This window comes from Hibiscus syriacus, unplaced genomic scaffold (assembly GCF_006381635.1).
Source record: "Hibiscus syriacus cultivar Baekdansim isolate YM2019G1 unplaced genomic scaffold, ASM638163v2 tig00003398_pilon, whole genome shotgun sequence".
NCBI lineage: Eukaryota > Viridiplantae > Streptophyta > Magnoliopsida > Malvales > Malvaceae > Hibiscus > Hibiscus syriacus.
Window position 1 is genome coordinate 2,526,452 of NW_024061969.1, and position 7,994 is coordinate 2,534,445.

A 7,994-nucleotide genomic window follows, 5' to 3' on the forward strand; every position below is an offset into this window, starting at 1 on the left:
GACCCTCCAACGACATGAAAAAACTATCAAAATACTCATATTCGACACTCACATCCAAGCACGAACAACCTAAAACAAGACCTCTGCAAGACTGCAATCCATTTACCTCTAAAACAAATAACTGAGGTCAAGAATGAAAATCATCACAAACAAAAAGGTCTGGAAAAACAAACATGCAAAACCAAGCTAATTCTTTATAAGCACACATACAAGCTCATGTGAATTATCATATATATGCAGAAAAAAGACAACAATTTCCAGAAATATTCCACAAAGAAACGCTTTCAAGAAAGTAGTGTTAACCCATTTACCCCTGCAAATACCCTTAACAATGGCATCGCACAAAACAAGACCAAACCATTGACACTGTTTCATTGAATCTAAAGTACAAATAATAATAACAATAGTACCTATGTTCAACTTCAAATTACATTCAACTATTGGGAACGTTGAGCTCTCAGAAGCAAATTCAAGTACAAAAAGCACTTCGTGTGTGGCATATATATGCACCTGCAATCATGATATGCAGGTCAATAGAACTGCAGACAGGAGTTAACAACTAAGAAAATATGTAGGACATAATTTCATGCATCCACTAAAACAACCAAACGCAAACAAAAACCTAAACAAGTCAATACTAGGGCAGGTATATACAATTCAAACAATAACAACAATATTTGAGAACATCACTAGACACTATAGTTGACATAAAATGCATAGGAAGAGACCAAATCCCATTAAATATTACCTCTTTTTTTGTAGTTTCCAATCCGTCTTAGTATTCAACATCAACTTGATTCACCTCCGGCTGGCCATCATATTATACATTCCTCATTCTGTGATCTTCCATTCAATGGAACCAAGCTCTCAACATAAGCAATAATCTGCATTGTTTGCTGATAAGCGTGAATACCATGATTTCTAACCTCTTGTATGGAGGGATCAAATAAAACTAGTTCATGATCCGAGCTCTCGAGAAACAACTCGCCATTTTTCCAAAACCCCAAACTCCTCTCAACTCCAAGAACATATTCAAAACTTAATTGTTTAGTCCATGACCCATTCATAACCCATAAATCAAATGACTTGTCAGTTCCTTCCCTTGGGTAAAAAATAGAACCAAGCAATCCATTGAAGTCCAAAAGTAAGTTCCACCAAATTCAGGCAGTGGTGAAGTTGAAAACTTTTCATTAACCATATCAAACGAAAGAATATGGTGATTAACCCCAACAGCCTTCCAATAAATAAACCTTTGACATAATTATTAAACAAAGTAGAAGCAAAAGCATAAACCCAGTAAATTGAATTTCCTTCCATGAATCGTTTTTAAGCGAATATAACTCAACTTGTCTGGTCCAATCTGCCATCAACCATTCATCTAGATTCTCTTCAAACTAATGAGTAACAAATCTTACAACTTTGAAGTCATCATTTTGAGAATCATACACAAAACAGAGGCAATTAAAACTAGAGAAATCCAGTAGTCCAGGAGGGCGCTGGACTGTGGATTGTGGAAGGATTTTAAACTCTCTGGTAGATGGGTTCTGATGGGAAACATTATGTCCAATACCACCTAGATATGCTAAACACAGTATTCCGTTACAAGGGCCATGAATAAAAGGTGCTTGCATAAAATTATCAAAAAAGGGTAAGTGAAAATAGTGTGCTACTCTAAAGTTTTGGTCTTTCTTGGTTAAAAGTTGAGAGAAATAATGGTTGTCATCACGGGTGTCACCAGGACAGCGTTTGAAGAGGAGATTAAGTTTATTGTTTTTGAGGTTGTTATGATGATATTTCGTAATGAAATGAGGGGTTTCAAAAGATGAAAACCAGTTCTTACAAACGCACCTGAAACGGGATAAGGATTTAACAGGAAGCTTTGTGAGAATCTACAACACCAACATCTCTGGTAATTCGGTTCTAGTTTTGATCAACCCTGGTATCTTCCCTCTTTATCTTCTCTATTTCCTTGTGTTTTTTAATAGATGATTTTGTTTGGGGAAAGATGATGAGAACTAATATGAAAGATAACGACGACATACAAAACTTGTAACAGGCAACATCAAAGTTCTTCTGTAACAAGAAAACTACTATGGAAACTTATCAAAGCCCTTTTAAAACCCATTAGCTTATCATAGACAGGGTTTGCACAATATTGACTATATACAATATATTAGTATTTTAAAATAATTAAATAATATATTTAATATAATATCTATAATATTTATTATATTTTAAATGATTAAAATAATATATTTATAATAATTTGTTACATTTTTACTATTAAAAAATACATTTTAACATTATAAAAATAAAAACCCTCTAAAACTTTAAATATATTATAAATATAAATGAGTAAATTAACAATTTATATAAGGTTAGGTTGGATCAGTGATTTTTTACCTGAAATATAGTCTTACCCCAACTCGAAGTTATTTATTATAAACCCGTCATGCCCCAAACTCGAAATTTAAAAAAAAAATCGTAACAAGAAAATAATAATAGGTGACACTACACTGATGGGTCTGGCCGAGCCTTTGGTAACTTCTAAAATCCATGAGCTTAACATAGGTAGGGTTTGCACAATATCATTACGTAAACAGTTGAAATATCAAATATTATTATGAATTTTATTAAGGGTAAATTATACTAGTGATATCTTACGTTTTTATCCATTTAGTTTTTGTCACCGGTTTAAAAGTTTTTTGGTTTTGGTCACTTTTATCTTTGGTCCTTATTGTTAGTAAAAATGGTTAAATTTTAATTTGACCTATGAATTTAGACCAAATATTAATTTGACCTTAAATTTTACATAAAATACTAATCTAACTCTTAAACTCTATATAAAATATGAATTGACTCCTAATTCAGTCAGAGTTAACGTCTCTACTCGCCACTCATCGTCGCCATCGCGCACCGTCAGTTTTCATCACCATTCATCGTCGTCGGTTGTCATGTCAACATGCGATGCCATGTAAGCTTGATACTTCATCTTCATACATTGATTGTTTTGTTGACTAATTATTTTCATCCACATAAGAACTTTTTTTCCCAAATGAAATGTTAGAGGTTAAAATTCTTGTCAATATATAGATAGGGTCCAATTACTCAATGTAATATTTGTTAGTTTTACACAGATTTAGTACAGTTAGATGAGTGAAAATAGAAGTCTGATATTAACAATAGAAAATGAGAAGATATTCAACGAAAAAATAAAGAATTAATCTCATTCAACTATCTCTACTCATCCAATAGTCCAAAATATGTATATAACTAAAAATATTTTACACTGTATAAATGGATCCTAATATATATATACTTCAAACCCTAAATTTTGATTTCAAGATTAATCGGGTTGTTGAAGGATAACTAAATTATCACAAATTTCAATAATCCAAAACCTCTAGCCTAATGTGTTTTTTTTAAATCCCTTCAGTATAATATTGAAATCAATAACAATACTAGTCAACAATTTAATTTTCAATCCTAGTTAACAATTTAATAAAACAATACCAATCATCATCAATTTCATTTTTAAGATTCATATTAGATACGACAATCGTGCATATTTGAGCAAGTTCAAATTTTATTTTATTAGAATTAAATAAGTCTGTAAATGAACTAAATGAACACGAACAAAAATATTTTCATGTTTGTTCGTTTAACTTTAACTGAACACGAACAACTAAAAAATATAATTTTTTTATTAAATCATAGTCAAATTTGATCTGACCTATTAACATTTGTGAATAATTAATTTGATTAAATCTATAAATGCATTTAAGATTTTTATTATTCTTACTTATTCTATTAATTTTGTTCATGAAAGTTAAGGGAGCAATCATAATGTCTATAAAAACAAAAGCCCATAATTGCATCATTTTCCTCTTCCAACCTCTTGTGGTCAAGTTGATCCACGTGAAATGTTTTGCCACCAAGATCCACGTGTTTTTATTATGTTATGTTAATGTTCAAGTTGATGACTAGGATGATGGAAGGAATTAATTTAAACGATATTAGTAATTTAAGTAAATTAAAACATTTAAAATTTACGGACCAATACAAAATATTATACATAATTTCGGGATGTATAATGCAAATAACATAAGTTTTAATTTTAGAATCTCTACTCATTCTCAATTTCTAACATTGAGGTTTTTTAATGATCTCTATTTTTTACATTTATAATCGAGAGTTCCTGATTTAGGTTATATAATTATTAAAGTAATAAATTTTACTTTTATTTTATGGAGTCTAAATTAAATATGTTATTTAATCAAAAAATATTTTATTCAAAGATTTATTTAATTATCGTCTAATTTGATACGGCCAAATTTATTATAAAAGCCTTGATTAATTTTTAAAAAATACTTTATAAAAGTAGGTCTCCTAATTTCGGGTTGATTATGATTAAATTAACATAAGAGAGTACATGTCATTATCAACATTAAATATTTTTTACTTCCTATTCTTTGAGGTTAATTTTTTTATGATACGGCAAAATTTATATAAAGCCTTGATTAATTTTTAAAAAATACTTTATAAAAGTAGGTCTCCTAATTTCGGGTTGATTATGATTAAATTAACATAAGAGAGTACATGTCATTATCAACATTAAATATTTTTTACTTCCTATTCTTTGAGGTTAATTTTTTTACATTAGTGCATGCTGATGAGGATACAAGAGGAAAATTAAATAAAACTATCAAGGAATAGATTTGATTTAAATTGATATATTATTTTATTATTTTTTTTATAATTTAAACACTTTTATATTTTTAAAGTTAATTTTATTATTTATTACAAATCTCATAACTTTGAAGGTTTACTGCAACCTTTATTCAAAGTTTTTATATAGGAAAAAAACTACAGAATCTGTCAATTTGCAGGGGTTGTAGTTTTACCATTTATAAATGGCAATTTATGTGGACAATTTTGAATCTTCTTAATCATTTGGGAAGACCAATCCAGTCAAGTGTGTAACCCCCTCAGACCGATGCAGGTAACCCGATCCGATCTGGATTGTCACATTAGGGCCACTGGAGCGACCCACTGTAAAATAGCGAAATATTTAAAACTGTTATTAAAACATGTCACTTATAAAATGATTTATCAGTATACAAAAGTAAAATAGATTTTCAGAATCAAATATTAAAACAAAATACAATTACATGCCCCCTAATCACAAGTACCATACTCTACAACCAACGCCGGAGGGATTCCTTTACTGAAGTCGATAACTGCACTGGTACGATTCTTTTAACCTGCAATGTTGAGTAATAGAGTGAGCTTCGGAAAGCTCAATAATACAGAACTACCAGATGATGCTGAAGAACGTGCAGATACAAATAACCATATTTTTCCTTATTGGTTCAGATATTTACAGATTTCTTTGGCTGAGCTGAGGTCCCATCGATATTTCAGGTGGTAACGGACAATGAGCTTTTATTTCAGAGAAACATTTCGGATGACTGATTTCATGAGATCAGAATAGGTTATCTAGTGTGTTCCCGTAAAACCAGTAAAAAGATACAGATCATTTAAAACATATTTTTAAAATATGAACACTACCCCCATCCGTCAAGTCCAATATGTGTAGGTTCCCCAGAACCATACACCCACCGTCAAGTCCAATAAGGCCCTGAGCACACAGCCGAGGAGCCGGTAAGTAAGGCCCTGAGCACACAGCCGATGAGTCTCCAGGTATACTTCCTCCAACATTACCCCCCCCCAAATAAAACATGTTCCGTCCATAAACGGATATATCAAAAATCAAAACATAATCCAGTTCAAGTATCATATCAAAATCCAGGTCAAGTATTCGATCAGAATCCAGGTCAAGTATCCAATCAGAATCCAAGTCAGGTATTATAATATAAATCAAATCAAAAATCAGGTAAAATATCCAGGTGATTAGGGAACACACCAGAGTTTACAAAAATTATTCAGAGGTACTGGATAATCTTAGCAGGTAGAGAAACATGAATCTTCAGTATATCGATAAGATATCGGAATTTAGAATCACTATTGTAAGAGTTAAATAACTGAAAGAATCATCAATTATTCAGAATGAGACTTGAGCTGATAAGGAAGAAATAAAGGTTCAAGACATTTACAGTCTATGTCGATTGATTTCATTATCAAACAACTTCAAATGAGTATCTACCAGAATTAATGCTTGTCGACTGGTCAATTCATTGTCTTTACAAGGTATTTACACTTTAATACCACAATTCTAGTTCATATACCATCTTCAAAATTATCACTGAATAAAAATTCCAATGTCTTTATTTCATGTTCACGCTTTCACTATATCATGAAATTCTGACGTACTTGATTTGTAATCCATGATCCATAAGAACATTACATCATGTATGTTCATTAACATTTCCATATTCATCCAAATCACTTATTTAATCCTCAGTCCTTGAGGTTACTTAATTTATTTAGCATTCAACTCCATTCCAGTTACTTCGGGATTTTCCAGAGTAATTCAAACGTTCCTGAATTTCATATACATGTTGTACTTCCGTTCCATTCAATTTGGTCTTCGTGGTTGATTTGTCGAACAAACATCCAATTCTTAGTACTGAATGCGATTTAGAGTTGAGTTCAGCAGAATACTTCCAAAATTTATCATCAAGCCAAACTCCATATCTATGCCATTCATGTATTGAGATAGCTTTAGGGTTGATCTACTTACTTAAATTGTATTCCATTACTTTTAAAGGTAGTCCAACACCTATGCTAATTTGGATTCCTTAATTAATCCAAGACATTTACTTAGTTTAGGTTATAAGGTTATTTTGGTAATTTTGGTGTTCAGTTTTATTCTATTCATTTCAGAGCTCGAGGATATCCAATCATTCCTGAGCTTGGTGACATTCTTGGGTCATTTCCATCACAAGGGTATTTTGGTCATTTTATAGATTTAGTGTATTTTAATCTTTTTCTTCTGTCCGATCATACTATTAGATTCAATCTTATCATTTATTTCAGTCCTTTCGAACAATTCTGATAAAAGAGCACCATCCGATAAATTGTTCTTTAGGTATTTACTCATAACTCGGATATTTTCGGGTCAAATGTCTTATCAGATTTTACAAACGGAATATCAAGAATTTTTTCTACACTAAGTCAGGATCTTAACAATCAAATTCGTACTTAATAGAGTTAAGTACGAATCCACAAAGTACTTTCTCATTCAGGGTCAACTCGGATTATTTTACCTCACAATGGCATTTTCGTAATTTCTTCACTAGATAATTTCGATATTAGCTCTTAATGAAAATAATATAATTTAGAGATCCTATGATTAATTGCTTTTCCGAACATTCTCTAATCTTAAAATGAATCCTTAACAGACTTCTAGATTATTGCCTAAAATCCTCTTGGGGTTAAAAACCGGTTATCCGCATTTCCTAAGCAAAACTAGCATTTCTTATGCACATCAATAATTTTTACTGGATCAATATGTCTTTTCAGAGTTATTAACCAACTTCCAGGGATAATTTTTGTCATCTTACAACATAAGGGTATTTTCATAATTTTACCCAACCAGAGTATTCTCATAATTTCTCATCTGAGTATCTTTCGTATTTAACCTTTGTTGATATAAAATATAAGTTACAAATCCAAGGCTGATTCCTTTATCACTAATTACAAAACTTGTAATTAAATTCTAACACTTCGTCAATCTCTTATATTAGTCCTTCGATCCGTATTCAGTTACATAATTTCTACCACATTCATATTGAGTGTATAAATTATTCAACTCCACAAAAGTCACCAACATTATCTTATTTATCCATTTACCAATATCAACATGTTCCATAAAGCATAAAGAGGTAGTAAAGTATTACCTCGATTTTCGTGCCATATTGATCAACCATTAAATTCCATTCGAACGTCCTTTATCTTGAAATCATCTTTCAATAATTCCTCAAATACATAACAATATAAATTCCATAAAAAACGGAGCTTATTTCTGAAAA